This window comes from Geotrypetes seraphini, chromosome 3, assembly GCF_902459505.1.
Source record: "Geotrypetes seraphini chromosome 3, aGeoSer1.1, whole genome shotgun sequence".
In the NCBI taxonomy this organism is placed as follows: Eukaryota; Metazoa; Chordata; class Amphibia; order Gymnophiona; family Dermophiidae; genus Geotrypetes; species Geotrypetes seraphini.
Window position 1 is genome coordinate 187,619,751 of NC_047086.1, and position 16,317 is coordinate 187,636,067.

The 16,317-nt window shown below is 42.4% G+C and overlaps 1 protein-coding gene across 4 annotated transcripts in view; it reads left to right on the forward strand.

Moving 5' to 3' along the window:
- Positions 1 to 16,317, forward strand: part of LOC117357427 (homeobox protein Hox-D3a-like) — a 251,680-nt gene that overhangs the window by 158,373 nt on the left and 76,990 nt on the right. For all 4 annotated transcript variants that reach the window (XM_033938003.1, XM_033938004.1, XM_033938005.1 and 1 more), the window contains exon 2: positions 834 to 1,083. The gene's annotated coding sequence lies outside the window, so the exon portion shown is untranslated. The remainder of the gene's footprint in view (positions 1 to 833; positions 1,084 to 16,317) is intronic.

Here is a 16,317-nt window from a genome sequence, read left to right on the forward strand (position 1 = left end):
TTCTTAGCATCCCATGGGCACACTCAAAAGTTTAAGGCTTCTCAGTACTAGCAGTGATGTCAGTGGGAGATGACACTGCCAGAATCTCCTTCTGGGACCTTGCAAGCAATGGAAAAGGTCACCAAAGCCCTCAATAAGCATGGCAAGGATCCCTCTAGCTCCCCTGATCCTGTGGTCCTGGGTCTTCTCTGCATAAGTGCTTTTGAATATCATCATCCTAATAGACAGTCCCTATTCCCTTGAGCTTACACAGACAGGTCAAGCATTAAAAAAAAAATTATTAAGAGGTCAGTGTGATTCACTAGAGGATTGCATATGCTGAAATGTGAGGTTGGGGCTGTTTGTATATGTTATTCCTGATCAGTTTATAATCATATTTAGACATAAAATATGCACTTTAGTTTGTTTTAGAAAAGGCATATTTTAAAGGTATGTTCATGTTACCATGAACTACTGACACCTAGGTCATATTTGGGATACAAAGGGACTTAGGCTTGTAATTCTTGCTTCAATTGTTAAAGAAAGCACTAAACCAGGAAGGACATTGGTGGTAGGTTTCATTTTCAGCAATGAAATCATTGCACATAATTAACAGCCCTCTTTTTGTATGGAGAAAAATATTCCATCCATTAAATTAAAAAAACCCCAATGAAAATCATATTGTTTAACCCCTTAAAATTGCCAGTCATACAAAATAAAGCAAGTCAGCTAGAAACAGTGTTTAAAAATAATGAGAAGCTATGAAAAAAAGGCTAGCGGTGAAAAGATCTCATCCATGTGCTTACAGGTCAATGGTCTGAATATTTAATTGAAACTGGCTTCATTCCCTCCAGATTCAGCCAGTGTACCTATAAATCTGAGAGTCTGGCAGTGGGATGGAGATGAGGAACACCAGGGCATCCTCTTCAAATAAGATATCACCTTTGCGAGGCCGGCTTTACCACCAGAGATCAGAGGCAAATGGATGTGTGAGATGCAGAGAGTTATTGAGGCCTTTGCTTATCTCACTAATGTCTGTCCAGGGTCGTTTCTGAAGTCTCTTCCAGCAAAAATCCATTTGCACAAAATAACACTCCACTGAAGGTAATTGAATAAAAAATGTACTTACAGTGAGTATGATTTCTTGCATCAATAGATCATAAAGAAAGGAACATTATGTGGAAGAACTCGTAGATCAGGAGCTGGAGTTTCAGATAGGGATGTGCATTCACTGGTGCGTAGTTGGTTTAATGGTGCGCCTTTAAAAATGTAAGGGGCAATTCTATACCTGGGCATCACAATTTAGGTACCTCGAGGCTGCGTGCTGAGCGTTAATTCTACAATGGTGTTCTGTTATGGCATAGTCCTGTAAAACATGCACAAGACAAAAGAGAAACAGATCTTCAAGAAAACAGTCTTTGTTAACTCTTTAAAACTCCCAGGTATCAAACAGCGTTTCCTGACATCACCAGACACCTGCATCGGGAGCAAAAACGTACCTGGGTTCAAATGAACCTAGGCTGAGGAACTGTTTTTATCATTTTGGTAGAACCTGAAATATTAGAACATAGAACGTAAGAACAGCCATACTGAGTCAAACCAATAGTCCATCTAGCCCAGTATCCCATTTCCAACAGTAACCAATCCAAGTACCTGGCAAAATCCCAAATAGCAGCAACATTCCATGCTACCAGTTAACTAGCTGGTACCTTTTTGCCCTTAATGCTGGCAAAACATGACTGTGTCGGGCAATGCTGTTTAGTAACTGGTGGGCATGGGTGGCCCTAATAGACAACAAGTTCAATGTTGGTCATGTGGTAAGATGGGACTTTTCAGCAGAGAATGCAGGTCCAATGCTTCCGGTGGTTGAGGATTCAACTGTGGAGGGTTTGGTACCCCACAGGGTAGAGGCAGAGGGCAGCAAGTTAAACAGTGGGGAGGCCCCATGGTTAACGTGACCATACATCCCGTTTTGAATGGGACAATCCCGTTTTTAGGTAACCTGTCCCATTGGCCTCAAGCATAGCTTTGGGACGCAGAAATGTCCCATTTTCAGAAAGAGAACAACTAGAGTGCTAGTTTCTAGTTGCTCTCTTTCTGAAAACGGGAAATTTTGGCGTCCCAAAGCTATGCTTGGGGACAAAGTGCAGGGGTGCCCAAAAGGAGCCCAGGATTTCTCCCTGCTGGCACAAGCAGCTGGCTGTGAGGGCCGAGAGAGAATGCACGTGGAGCACTGAGTGCCCCGGAGACCTCGGCTTGTGCGCTTTCCTCAATCCTCCCCCCTTGACAGGACCACCCCGCCCCTCCCTCCTATGGCCCTGGCTTAGTGTTCTTCCTGGTGGCTTAGGCCACGGTATGAGGAGATCCCCCTCGTCTGCACGCTGGATGTGAGCGGCCCCCCTCCCCCGTCTGCATTTTGGATGTGAGCAGCCCGGGTTTTGGCGGCGGCGGCTCTCGCTATGCCCAAGTGTATCCTCTGGCGTTGCAACCGGCATATAGAGTCAGTGGACAAGTGGCACTGTTCCCTGCAGGCTGTGCCCAACGAGATCTACCGCTACAGACACAGCCTGGAAGAGCTGACGCTCGACGCCAACCAGCTGTGGGAGGTGCCCAAGCCCGCTGCAAATAGGAAAGATGGCCCTGAATGCCAGCAGCAGCCCTGCTCTGGGCTTAACGTTCTTCAAAGATGCAACAGGGGACAGATTTGTGGTTTGAAAGAAAGAAAGAACAAGGAGGCAGGGAGAGAGAAAGAAAGAAAGAAAGAAAGGGGGCAGGGAGAGAGAAAGAAAGACAGAAAAAGCGGGTGCACAGTCAGAAGGAAGTGCAACCAGAGACTCAACAGACAACATAAAGATAGGAAAAATGATTTTATTTTCAATTTAGTGATCACAATGTGTCAGTTTTGAGAATTTATATCTGCTGTCTATATTTTGCACTATATTTGTCCATTTTTCTATAGTTGTTACTGAGGTGACATTGCATATTTTAAAGTCATCTGTCTTGACCTCTTTGAAACCCCCCCAATTACAAATGATAATTAACATTTTCTCTGCATACAGTGTACTTTGTGGGTTTTTTAAATTTTATGGATACCATTATGAATTAATAAGATTGTGTGTACTGTACATGAAAAATGAATGGAAGAAATTGGGGGCGGGACTAGGGCAGGGCTGGGGTGGAATTGGGGGTGGGACTGAAAATTAGTAGATGTCCCATTTTGAGGAAAAAAATAAATGGTCACATTACCCATGGTACAATCTTGGTATCCTCCAGAAGGAATACAGATGCAGTCTCAGCAACTAGAGGAGTTTCTGACTACAATCTGGCTTTGTACAGATTACTGCAGGAAAAACAGACCCCATGCTAAAGGTTATTGTAAATGGTAAAGAAATAGGTTTTTCAGTGGACCCTGGAGCTTCTATTTCCTCAATTAATTTTATCCCAGAGGGAGTGTCCTTAGGTATCCAGGCCAATCAGAGTCTTAGACCCCCTCCCAGTACATCCCAGATTGCACCAGAAAGGGGGAGGGTCTGAGCTGACTCCCCCAGCCCACCAGGGCCTTCTTTTGTGGGGTGGGGGAGGGGGCCTTCTTCTTTGGTGGAATGGTGGGGAGGGGGCCTTCGTGTTGGGGGGAGTATGGGGGTGGTTCAGATGTACTACAAAAGACCAGGCAGCCAAGGCAGGAGGGAGTGGGCATCCCTCCTGTCTCTCTTATTTTTCAGGGACCGTTGCTGTCATGGGGGGCAGCTGTCAGCATGGAGGGGGGCGATAGCTGTCATTGTGGGTGTGGCTGTCATCAGGAGGTCCGAGGTTGTCATCGGGGGGGGGGGGAGGGTCAAAGCTGTCATCAGGGGGGGCCATGACTTTTTTCTAATGGGGACAGGTATTGTGATGGTGTAACACAGTTACCAACAAGTCTTAATGCCTTGATCATGCAATTTGATATGAGTTCTGCATTTGATTTAGTGGACCATGGGAAATTGCTGCAATGTTTGGATGCTGTTGATATTAGAGGAGAGGTGTTAGAATGGTTTCGGGGCTTTCTTATGTCTCGCATCTATCAAGTTCATTTCAATAATGATCTTTCAGGTATTTGGAATAATTCATCTGGCGTTCCGCAAGGTTCACCATTGTCCACATTGCTCTTTAAAGTTTATATGTCATCATTAGGTGCACAATTGTCCCAGCTGGGGATAAAGCTGTTTAGTTATGCAGATGATTTTACGATCTTTATTCCATTTGCTGTTTCTCTTTCTGAAGTTATTCTAAAGCAACAGAAGTATTAGGTTTTATGAAGCAATGGATGACTGAATTTAGGCTGAAGCTTAACTCAGAAAAAACAAAGTTTTTTGTAGCTTCACTGTTTGATACTAAAACATCATTGCGTATAAATAAATTCAGCTAACCTATTCAATCTACCATTAAGGTTTAAGGAATAATACTGGACCTGGGCTTGACTATGAAGAACTAGGTGGACTCTTTGGTCAGAAAAGGTTTCTTTACTCTTTGGAAGCTTCGGTCCGTATTTTGATGTTTCATCATTTATAGTTTTGGTACCGTTTCTTATACTAAGCCAGCTGGATTACTGCAATATTGTCTATTTGGCAATTTCCCAGAATAATATGCAACAATTGCGAATAGTACAAAATGCGGCAGCCAGGCTGATTTTTAGGTTGAAGAAATATTGTCAAGTAACACCCTCTTATCGAGTACTGCATTGGCTGCCAATGGAGGCGTGGGTGAAGTTTAAGTTTGGTTGCTTCTGATTTAAGGCTTTGTTTGGTTTAGCTTCCAAATATATAATTGAGCTTTTCTCTTTTGCAACCAACAGACATAAGAGAAACTCACATCTAACTTTTGTTTTTCCGCCTGTTAGAGGATGTAAACTTAAAAAACATCATCAAAATCTTTTTTCATATCAAGCAGCCTTATGGGGTAAGGATTTAGAACAATTGATTTTGCTTACTGACACTTATGGGGAATTTAGGAGACATCTAAAAACATATCTGTTTTCAAAGTATTTAGGCAGCTAATTTGTAAAAATTTTATTATGCACTATTTTGATCATTTTAGTGTCTCTAATTATTGGATTTTAACTTTTTTAGTTCTATTCAACTTCTTTAATTGTTGTTTTTTTAAAAAACTATTGTAAACTGCATAGAACTTTACGGCCTTGCGGTACATAAACTGATTATTATTTATTTTTTTAGTGTCATTTGAAGTAATCGCTAAATTTAGTGCATGGTGAAGCGATGTTAGGGCATCGATCGGTGGGCTAGTTTTAATATTAATGACCTTGTAGTAATATTAATGAGGTCGTTTGCATGGCAGAGTCAGAGATGTATGAACGCAAAGGAAACCGTGCGGTGGGCCACTGCGTACATCAGGTCAGCAAATTGGGTCATCGCTAAACCCGTCAAATTGGTTTAGCGACGATTCTTAGACAATTGGAGAGTCTGGTGCATCCGAACCTTGGATGTTTCTGAACATTCATGTAATTCAGCTCTTTTGATCATATTCACTATGCTTATTTTTTATTGTCAGCTATTTTGGATTACATCAGAGACAGATAGAGGCTTAGCCAAGCACACCCCCCTAAGTCTCATCTTATCTGAAATGTAGGAAGGGGGAGAGAGGTTCCCAGTAGTGTTCTAATCTTCTGAAATGCTTGTCTGGCAAAAACCTATGATTCCCATTGCTTTAGCACACTCTGTTCTACATTTGCAGTATTTTCTCTTGTTTTTCATATATACAGCTACATTAAACAGTAATAATAAAGGCTGCTGCAACAGAAAGTCTGTTTATTACACTAACCTTAGAATCTGTAAATCTCTGTCACTGTAATATCTCTCTCTTCCTCTTTCTCTGCCTTTCTGTATGTTTCAATTTTTCTGTGACTATCTCTCTTGCTTTTCTATGTTTGCCTATCTTTCTTTCCCTCACCGCTCTCTCCCTTCGGTTTTATCAAAAGGAAAGTTTAATGTGCAGATACAGTTGTCTACAGTTGCTGTGAGTTAATAATGCATTCGATTCTTTTTGAGCCCTGGCTAATGAGTCAGACGGCTTTCCTGGCATCTGTGCCCGACCTCCCACACAGACACACACAGACACTGCATGAAAACAGTAATTTTACTTGAGTAGTATGAAGTGCCCATGGCTACTGTCCCAGCACAGGGTGCTTGATGCCATGAAAGCTCCCATGCCGCTCCCTTCTCTTCACACTCTGCAAGCATAGGGCTGTGTGAATGCGTTAAATGGTAGAAATGTGAGGGCACAGTAAGGTCATTTTGTATTGGCCTGGTTCCCTCTCACACACCATCTGCGTAGCCTCATTCCCAAACTGAACCATAACAAGCCTGTCTCCAGTCATGATATGTTATCAGTTTGCTGAAAAGCAAAACAGAGACCGTTTAGGTAACGCTTTCCAAACCCAGCCTGTTCTAAAATGATGGGTCACCAAGAGGCAGCATAAAGACTCCAGGGAGCATTCCCGAAACATTTTCATATGGGCAGAACATGAGAGGCATTCCTTGGATACTGAAAACTTTTAATGATACAAATGGCAAGACCGGCCATCATATTAATTTCTCATCCAAGTCTAGGAGACTTGGCTCTGTGTATGTGAGTGTACGAGATAGAGAGACATTGGGAAAGAAGGAGGGAGACAGACATCTAACTGACTCAGGGGAAGATTCTCTAATGTTCCCGGTAAAATCTGACGGGCTACTATTGTAACAATTTCAAAATGGTGAGTCATTCTTAAAAAACCACACATGCAAATGAGGTTCACGGAGAGTTAGCGATTGGCACATGCGCAGAATACACCCACAAATTAAAAACAAACAAACAAACACAAATCAAAGATCGGCAGGAGAGATGGTCACTTCCTCCTGCCACCACCATAAAGCAATCCTCCTGACACATACACACACCCTCCTCCGGCAGCAGGATGGATGCCCATTCCCTCCCACCACTGCCGTAATGCCCCTGATGTTCCCCCTGTCCCCCTACCTTGTTCACGAAGGCCAGTCGATGGGATGCCTCTTCCCTCCGGCCAGCAGGCCCGCCTCTTCAAAATGGTGGACCTTCCCCTCCCTGGTGCATTCTGGGATGTGCCAGAGAGGGGCCTATGGCTAAAAAAAAGTTGCTCATCTTCCCACCTAAACCCACCTCTCCACTTCCCTCGTTCTCCATCTCTGTGGACAACACTCTCATCCTTCCTGTTTTGTCTGCTCATAATCTTGGAGTCATCTTTGACTCCTCTCTCTCCGTCACCACCCAGATACAACATATTTCTAAAATCTGCCGCTCCTTCCTCTATAATATTACCAAAATCCAACCCTTCCTCTCTGAGCACACTACCAAAATACTTATCCACACCCTCATCACCTTGCACTTAGACTACTGCAACTCGTAATTCTCAGGCCTTTCGCTTAGCCATCTTGCTCCCCTCCAATTTGTCCAGAATTTGGCTGCATTACTCATATTCTGGGAGAGTCAATTTACTCTAAACTAAACTAAACCTTAGGTTTGTATACCGCGCCATCTCCGCAAGCGTAGAGCTCGGCACAGTTTACAGAGTTAAGAGGAAAGGAACTACAATAAGGGATAAAGGAGAGGGACTAAGAGGAAAGAGAGGGACAGAATACCGGAGAATGGGAGGTGATTAGATTTTTGCAAAGAGCCAAGTTTTCAAGTGTTTGCGGAAGGATTGGAAGGAGCTTGAGTTTCTGAGTGGGGATGAGAGGTTGTTCCAGAGTTCTGTGGTTCTAAAGGGGAGAGATGTTCCAAGTTTTCCTGCGTGGGATATACCTCTTATAGAGGGGAATGATAGTTTCAGTTTTTGGGAGGGTCTGGTGGAGTGTGGTTTTGAGGAATTCCAAAAGAGTGGAGGAAGGACGCCATGTAGGATCTTGAAGGCTAAGCAGGCACATTTAAAGAGGACTCTGGAGTATACTGGGAGCCAGTGAAGCTTGAAGAGTAGTGGGGAGACATGATCGAACTTGCTTTTTGCGAAAATAAGCTTAGCCGCGGCATTCTGAATTAGCTGAAGTCTATGGAGGTTTTTCTTAGTTAGGCTTATATAGATGGAATTGCAGTAATCCAGTCTAGAGAGGATAGTAGATTGAACGAGGATGGTAAAATGAGAATGATGAAAGCAGGATCTCACCTTCCTCAACATATGAAGGCAAAAGAAGCATGTTACTCCTCTCCTAGTCACTTCATTGGCTTCCCATCCGTTTCCGAATGCAAGTCAAACTCCTCTTACTGATTTATAAATGCACTCACTCAGCTGCCCCTCACTATCTCTCTTTACTCTCTCTCTATGATCTCCACCCCCCCTCCCCGTGAGCTCCGTTCAGTCCTTCTCTTCAACTGCCAACTCCAGACTCCATCCCTTCTGCCTTGCTACACCATATGCTTGGAACAAGCTGCCCAAATCCCTACAGTAGGCTCCGTCTCTGGCAGGGTGAGGTGCTGGAAAGAGAGACCATACCACCCATGATACTGGATCCAGCTAGGCGGGGGGGGGGGGGGTTGGAAAGAGATATAAGCACCCATAGCTGGGGGGTAGGGAGAGATGCTACCATGGGGGAATTTTTGGGGAATAGAAGGAGAACAGGAAGAGAGGCAGATTCTGGGATGGGAGGGATTTTAAGAAAGACAGTGGATACTTGAAGGGGAGGGGTAAAAGAGATGCAGTACAATGAGAAGTGGGCAGGGGAGAGAAGATAGAGATATTGATCCTGGGGTGTAGGTACAAGAGAAAGGGGAAAGAAGAAAGAGAAGGGATAGGGACACAGAGGGCAGATACTGAAAATGAGGAGAATAGGCGAGAGTGATGCCCCAGAGGGGAGATACTAGACAGGACAGAAATAGATACAGAGAGAACAATGGCGGACATGGAAACAGAAAAAGTCAAATAGACAAGAGATACTGGAAAGCAGAAGATGGATAGAACTAGAGGGGAAGGTGCCGAATGTTGATAAGACTAAGGGGGTTAGGTTGTGGGGAGGAGAAAGGAACATAAATTGGATGGAGCTAGGGGGTGAGAGTGAGGAAGGGAAAGGAACAGAACAGAAGGTGGATGAGGCTGAGGTGTAGAGGTGGGGGAAGGGAAACAGAGTAGAAATTGGATGGGACTACAAGTGAGGGGGAGAAAGGGAATAAAGCAGAAAATGACCAAGGGGTGGAGAAGGAGGAAGATCAGAAGATGGATACATCTAGGATATAGGGTAGGCATAGAGCAGAAGATGACTGGGACTTAGTGATTGAATGTTGGGAAGCAGAGCAGGAAATTATGGATAGGAGATATAGTGAGTGAATTTCAAGGGGATTGTGAGTGTATGGCATGAGTGGGGGTATATTGATGGGTTGGGAGAATGAGTGAGAGTGTGAAATGAGGGATATGAGAAGAGGGTCAAGAAAAGGGGATGATGTGGGGAAAGGCTGAGACATAATGTAAATGATGTAGAGGAGTGGATCGAGTATGCGAGGCATTGAAAAGGGATGAAGGTACCAGGGAACGGTGTGGTGAGGAAGGGGATAGTTCTCTGAAGAGATTAAGTGAGAGTGGAAACGGAATTAAAAAGATGTGAAGAGAAGCTGCTAGGGATGGAGTATAGGGTAAGAGAGAGAAGAATGGCCTTGGAAGCAAGGAAGGAAGGAGAGAGAGGGATGAAGCTGGGAATGAAAGAGTGATGAGACTAGTAAAATTCTCATCAACTAATCTCATGTCTCAAGATTAAATCAAAAAAATATTTAGGACTATCAGATGAGAGGAAAATCAACTTATATTAAGGTGCAATCAGTCACGGGACCAAGAAGTGATGTCAGAGGAAGAACCGAGGCTGGTGCGAGCAGCAGGTTGGAAATGCTGCTCATGCTGGTGAAGAGTTAAAGAGGTACAGGGGTAGGGTTAGCAGATATCTGGATTTCCCCGGACATGTCCAGGGGTCCGGATGGCTTTTCAAAACCTGGCACTTGTCTGGGTTTTGAAAAGCCTCTTCTCAATCGCGTTGCATACGCGGATTGCCTCCTGCCCGACCAAAGCAGGCAGCGGGGGGCGGAGCTAGGGTAGAGATGGGCAGGCCTGGGGGGGGGGGGGCGGCTCTAGGGTGTCCAGATTTTACAGTCAAAAATCTGCCAACCCTATACAGGGGAAGGGAAGGCATGCATTGGTGGGGGGTCTCACTATCCCGGGGGGCCTCCTGCCCTTGCTATGTCACTGGGTATAAATGTTTCTTATGTTCTTAATCAAGTTATATGCAGATCTGTGATCCACTTCCAGACTTGTGTATTCAGCTTTGAGTGACCTTATACAGAATCCGAGGGTTTGAGCCTTTATAAAATAGACTCTTAAAATGACCCTGAGTAAATTATTTTCTTGCACAGATAAATAAAATACAAAATTTGTCAGTTTAATTTGCAGTCTCTCTTTTTCACAGGTTTTAAGGCAGTTTCCCAGCAGGTACATACTCATAAGTGCAGATCTATTACCGGCAGTGTCCGGTCCAATCTCAGCACTGTTTCAGGATTCTCAGCAGGGTGTCTAAGTCAGAGTTGGGAAAAGGTGCCTGTTTTAGAAAGGGTGACATATAAATGATGTATCCATTAAATATTTTTAAGATATCTCGCAAGATTTTCAAATTTGCCTCTCATGAGCTATATGTTGTGCTACATAAGATTTTGTGTACTCAGATCTTCATTTGATCTACCGATTTTTTCGAGACTTATTACAAATATCACTTCATAGCAATGGTTAATGCTTAGTACTTAAAAGTGCTTAGTATTATTCATAAGAAACTTATCTTGTGTTATTCTTTTGGGCTCCTTTTACAAAGGTGCGCTAGCGGTTTTATCACATGCACCGAATTAGCGCGCGCTAGCCAAAAATCTACCGCCTGCTCAAAAGGAGGCGGTAGTGGCTAGCACATGCGGCAATTTAGCATGCGCTATTCCACACGTTAAGCCCCTAGCGCACCTTCGTAAAAGGAGCCCTTTGTCTCTCCAACATGTTTCGCCTATCAGCTTTTTCAAGGAAGATTCCCCAAATCTTTACTCACTGCCATTTCGACTAGTATAACAGTGATTCCCAAACCTATCCTGAGGGCATTGGTGTTACGAGGGTAGGAGGTGCCCAGGGCGATGGCACCTCCACGCCCTCCTCTCTGTCCCCTGCTCCTTCCACCACACTTGCACCCTCCCTTTCTACCCTCGTACCTCTTTAAATCTTCGCCAGCGCGAGCAGCTTCTCCATCCTGCTGCGTGCTCTGCCTTTCCCTCTGATATCACCTCCCGGCCCTGTGACCCGGAAGTGATTTCAGAGTGAGCCTGGCCGGTGCAGGCAGCAGTAGTTGCTCACGCTGGCAAAGATTTTAAAGTAGTAGTAGGGGGAAGAGTGGGCGTGGCATAGAGGGGAGAGAGATACCGATGCCCCCACCAAGACAGCGCTTGGGGTGATCCATCCCCTCCCCCCGCCCCCTTACTTTGCTACTGCCTGAGGGGAACCCCCGCCAGTCAGATTGGCTGGCTGATTAGATACAAACACACTAGATCTCTTCACTCTATCTGGTTGGGTCTGTTAATTCTGCTGTCGTTAGCAGCAGTTCATTTGATTTTGACAAGGGCCAGTGTCTTTGGAATCAATTGCCAATTGAATTGAGAGATGAAGAAAGCTCGAAAAGTGGGCTCTCTGCCAAGCTTATGCAACATAAAGTTTTATGATTTTTTCTTTGTTATCAGATTAGAACATATCATTTTATCTCTCGCGTCTGTGATGCTATGTCATCATTGTTGTCATTGTTCTCCATTGTGTTGTATTTATTGTTATGATTATTTCATGTTGTAACCACTCTGATGGTATTTTTGTGGGAGGCAATCATAAAACGAATAAATCAAATCAAATCACCATAAGCCTCATGCTACAAAATTTGTGAGACAGAAAAATAGCAAATATTTTTTCAGAACTACAGAGCACTTCGACAAAATCTGACATCTTTATGAAGACAAATGAACCAGGAGCAGCAGAGCTTATAGAGTAGTTTGGTTTTAAATTTATTTTTACTTAAAAATGCAAATTCCTTACAATAACTCAGGATAGAATTCTTTGCTTCAGCCTGTTTTTATATCACCTTGTGACACTTAAGGTAGTAATATTGAATAAGGATTACCAGATGTACGGATTTACCTGAACATGTCCTCCTATAAAGATCTGAATGAAACAGTACATATCTGTCTCTAGAACAGCAACATCTGGTATGGGAAAACCTAATGAAGCAGCAAACAGGTGTCTGGAGTAACCTGACGGGTAGTGCAGAGAGGAGGACCCAGGCCAATATCCCACTCTAACCACTACATTTATGGTGGAAAGTGTGAGGCCACCAAAACCCTCCTATACTGGCATAAAGGTGCCACCTACAGCCATAAGGGCTATTGAGGTGGTAGACAGACGAGTATAATAAGTTTTGGGGGAGTTTTGGAGGGTTCACCATCAGTGGCATAGCAAGGGTGTGTGGCGCCCCTCCCAGCCCTCTTCTCTGCCCCCCCTTCCCAATCCCCCCTACTGTACACGCACCCCTTCCCTTCCACGTACCGTTTTAATTTCCAGGCGCGAGCAACCTCATAAATTTGCTGCGCAGAAGTGACGTCAGAGAGAGGTGACACCAGTTCGGGCAGCAAGTTCATAATGCTGCTCACACAGGGAAAATTAAAAAGGTACAAGGGAAGGGAGGGCACAGAGAGAGGATGCAGATTTAGCTTGTTTTTATTAGGGAGAAGATTGGCAGAGTTTGTGCTAACATATTCGCCGCAGGTGTTAAGTGCATTAAGTCTAATGTGTCATACCTCTTTTTAATTAATTGTTTGTATAATGTCACCAACTCTTACCTTTCCTGTTGTTATATTCACATTATGTATGCTATTCGTTTCATTATCAAAGAATCAACTTGTCAAGCACACAATATTTATGGATTGCTTGAGCATGTTGCTTGTGATTTTGGCTATCAACTATTTGTCAGCACATATCCTACACTGTTTTAAATGGAAGTCCCGTGTATGTAAGCATGTCAATGCATGTTTGAATAGGCTTTTAAGCTATTATTTATTTATCTGAATTTTATGCATTTATGATATGATTATATCATATATTATATATAATATATCATATATCATATAATATATGTAATCATATATTATATCATATATTATATATATGATATGATTTTGGATTATATTATATATCATATATTATATATATGATATGATTTTGGTTTGATTTTTACTTTTATTGTTTAGTTATTACTCCTGATGCAGCCTTTGAGTGTAATGTGACCACGTTGGGTGTTTGTTATTAATAAATTGGATGTCAATGCATGTTTGAATAGGCTTTTAAGCTATTATTTATTTATCTGAATTTTATGCATTTATGATATGATTATATCATATATTATATATAATATATCATATATCATATAATATATGTAATCATATATTATATCATATATTATATATATGATATGATTTTGGATTATATTATATATCATATATTATATATATGATATGATTTTGGTTTGATTTTTACTTTTATTGTTTAGTTATTACTCCTGATGCAGCCTTTGAGTGTAATGTGACCACGTTGGGTGTTTGTTATTAATAAATTGGATTATTTCCATTGGGACTGGTCTGCTTTTTGGTTTGTTGTGTATTTTGTGGCAGATCTCTGCCTCTAATTAATGTCACTTCATATCACCCCTATCCCTTCTTTCTTCATCTTTTGGTACAAACCCCCTACAATTTCCGTCGCCTTCATCTGAACCACTTTAAGTCTTCTTATATCTATAGCCAGATACGACCTCCAAAACCGAACACAATACGCCAAGTGAGGCTTCACCTACGACCTGTACAGGGGCATTAACACCTCATTTCTTCTGCTGGTCACGTCTCTCCATATATAGCCTAGCATTCTTCTTGTTTCACTATTTCATCACCTCCAAATCCTCAGACACTATCACCCCAAGGTCCCTTTCCTCATCCATGCATATCAGCCTCTTGCCTCCCAGATAATTCAAGACCATGGTGGTACCTGGAGAATTTCCAGCTCTGCCCCTGAATTGCCCAGGTAGTGCCTAGGTGGTCAGTGAAGATTTTCAGAGGCATTAACCGAAAAGGGCTGCTGAAAATGAATGGTTGACCTGAGTAAGTTTTTCATCCAACATCCGAGTCTCACTACTCCACTCCGTTTGATTTAGCTCAATTCTTATTCATAGATGTGTGTATATATATATATATATATATATATAGGCCTCAGAAACACCTCCTCCACTCTTGATAATAAGATTTTATCTGGTGGGGACTACTGTGTAATATATTCCTCACCGACCTTAGTTCCTCACTTTTTATATATATATTTTTTTATATTTTTATTTTTTAACCATTCTTCTTATGGTATCAAAAATATGAATAATTAATATATTTTAAACAATGAATTTTGTAGTTAGCTTAAATTCATCTCCAATCAGATTTGACTTGGGAGCTGCGGATCCAACATGTTTCGCTATGAACTTGCTTTTTCAAGGATCCCCCTAAAATGATTCAAAAACATTTTAACCCTTATGAATTAAATAGATGGTAATAAAGCTCCTATCCCAAGATAAATGGTAACTTGAATCTAAATCCCATGGCCCCAGTAAGTAGCACTTATCCAGAAAGAGCTGCTTCTACCCAGTTAATTTCCACTGAAAATTTCCCAAGTATCTCAATATTTCCCCAGCTAAAATGAAGCCGATAGACTTTTGCATCTGCTTGGAAACAGATGTAAATATTCACACATACAGTATATATGAGAATACATACAGTATGTTACATTACATTACATTAGGGATTTCTAATCCGTCATTACCTTGTGGTTCAAAGCAGATTACAATAGAGTTAAAGACGGTGGATTACAAAAAGATATCTGGTCCTTATTGGGGAAAATAAAGGGTAGATCAGGTTGTTTTGGGGGTTCGGGGGGATAGAGAGAGGAAAGAAGGAAGCTTGAGAAGTTAAGTCTTTTTCAGGGATTTCTTGAAGAGTATAGTCTATTTCTTTTCTGAATGGTTTGTAGTCTGGGGTCACTATCAGTAGGTTGGAGATTTGGTTGTCTAGTTTTGCTGCTTGCGTGGCTAGGAGGCCATCATATAGTTTTTTTCTGTTTAACTTCTTTGATTGGAGGGTGTGTGAATGGGATGAGAGTTTTCCTATGTATGGTTGAAGTGGTTCAGATCTGGCGATTGTTCAGGTAGGTTGGGCTGTCTCTGTTTAAAGTTTTAAATAGTAGACAACAGAAATTGAATAGTATTCTTGCTGGAATTGGAAGCCAGTACACATGTAACTCATGACTGCCCAAACTCTGTCCCTGAGCATATCTGCAACAAAGTTGTGGAGAAGTACGGTAGATGCATTCTTGTTATTATGCATATTGATAGACATTATGTCATTCTATGATGCATTTTAAAGGCATTTTCTAGATTATATGCATGAAACACCTTTGAAAATTATCCTTTAGAGTAGGGGTGTCAAACTCAATCACATTAAGGGGCAGAAATCCAAAATAGGCTAAGTCATGGGCCAGACCCCACCCCCATAATAGTACTAATTATAACACAATTTTTTCCATTCATTTTTCATATATACACACACAATATAATCTTATTAACACATGATAGTTAACCACAAAATTAAACTACACAAAGCACACTGTATGCTTCTCAACATTCATTCCCACCAGAACACAGATAATCCCTATGCAAATGCGGGACCAAAAACTAAAAGTACTAATATATAAAAAAGAAACCCTAAGATTCAACCCCCAGAGAAAAAGAAACAAATGTATTTCTTCCTGAGCAGTGCAAAATATAGATAGCAGATTAAAATGCTCAAAATTGACACAATTCAAACACTAAATTGAAAATAAAATCATTCCCCCTACCTTTGTTGGCTCCCTCCCTCCATGATGTGCCTCCCTCCGGCGGGTGTCTTACCTCCTGGCCATTTTATGCGGCCCGTAGTCCGATGCCCCCGGTGTTATCTTGTGGCCGGCTCCCCCCTCCTCACAGCCGCAGTGTGCACGAAGCCGTGTGCAGCGTCTCCTCGCGCATTCTGCACCAGAACCGGAAGCCTTCTCTCTGACGTCGCAACGTCAGAGTGAAGGCTTCTGGATGAGGCACAGGACAATATCATAGCACAGAACATTCATTAATAGGAATGACTTCTTCAATACATTATTTCCTGGATCACCACCAATCAGTTTTATTAATATCTATAGACCTTTCTGCTGCCTTTGACACCATAGACCAG